This window comes from Arachis ipaensis, chromosome B4 (genome assembly GCF_059453495.1).
Source record: "Arachis ipaensis isolate K30076 ecotype BB chromosome B4, ASM5945349v1, whole genome shotgun sequence".
NCBI lineage: Eukaryota > Viridiplantae > Streptophyta > Magnoliopsida > Fabales > Fabaceae > Arachis > Arachis ipaensis.
Window position 1 is genome coordinate 69,279,124 of NC_142439.1, and position 1,402 is coordinate 69,280,525.

A 1,402-nucleotide genomic window follows, 5' to 3' on the forward strand; every position below is an offset into this window, starting at 1 on the left:
CCTGCCATTGGAGCAAACAATTTTGAGCTGAAACCTCAATTAGTTTCTCTGATGCAACAGAATTGCAAGTTTCATGGACTTCTATCAGAAGATCATTTTCAGTTCTTAACTGAATTCTTGCAGATCTGTGATACTGTTAAGACCAATGGGGTTCATCCCGAGGTCTACAGGCTTATGCTTTTCCCATTTGCTGTAAGAGATAGAGCTAGAATATGGTTGGACTCTCAACCTAAGCTGGTCACGGCTTTCTTAGCCAAGTTCTTCCCTCCTCAAAAGCTTAGCAAGCTTAGAGTGGATGTTCAAACCTTTAGACAAAAGAAAGGTGAATCCCTCTTTGAAGCTTGGGAGAGATACAAGGAACTGACCAAAAAGTGTCCTTTTGACATGCTTTCAGAATGGACCATCCTAGATATATTCTATGATGGTCTGTCTGAATTATCAAAGATGTCATTGGACCATTCTGCAGGTAGATCCATTCACCAAAAGAAAATGCCTGTAGAAGCTCAAGAACTCATTGACATGGTTGCAAATAACCAGTTCATGTACACCTCTGAAAGGAATCCTGTGAGTAATTGGATGCCTCAGAGGAAGGGAGTTCTTGAAATTGATACTCTGAATGCCATATTGGCTCAGAATAAAATATTGACTCAGCAAGTTAATATAATCTCTCAGAGTCTGAATGGATTGAAGGAATCATCCAACAGTATTAAAGAGGCCTCTTCTGAAGAAGAAGCCTATGATCCTGAGAACCCTGCAATAGCAGAGGTGAATTACATGGGTAAACCCTATGGAAACACCTATAATTCCTCACGGAGAAATCATCCAAATTTCTCATGGAAGAATCAACAAAAGTCTCAACAAGGCTTTAATAATGGTGGAAGAAACAGGTTTAGCAATAGCAAACCTTTTCCATCATCCACTCAGCAACAGACAGAGAATTCTGAGCAGAATCCATCTAGCTTAGCAAATATAGTCTCTGATCTATCTAAGGCCACTGTGAGTTTCATGAATGAAACAAGGTTCTCCATTAGGAATTTGGAGGCACAAGTGGGCCAGCTGAGTAAAAGAGTCACTGAAATTCCTCAAAGTACTCTCCCAAGCAATACAGAAGAAAATCCAAAAAGAGAGTGCAAGGCCATCGCCTTACATGATGTGGCCGAACCCAAAGAGGAGGAAGAGAACGTGAATCCAAGTGAGGAAGACCTCCTGGGACGTTCAGTGACCAATAAGGAGTATCCCTTTGAGGAACCAAAGGAATCTGAGGCTCATCTAGAGACCATACAGATTCCATTGAACCTCCTTCTGCCCTTCATGAGCTCTGATGAGTATTTTTCCTTTGAAGAGGATGAAGACATTACTGAAGAGCAAGTTGCTAAATACCTTGGTGCAATCATGAAGCTGA

General features: G+C 41.2%; 1 non-coding gene across 1 annotated transcript; it reads right to left on the bottom strand.

The window, feature by feature from the left end:
- Positions 1–282: 282 nt before the first annotated feature.
- On the bottom strand, positions 283–390 carry LOC148567829 (small nucleolar RNA R71). The gene has a single exon (XR_015882829.1). It is a non-coding gene; the product is annotated as a small nucleolar RNA R71 (small nucleolar RNA).
- Between the last annotated feature and the right edge of the window lie 1,012 nt (positions 391–1,402).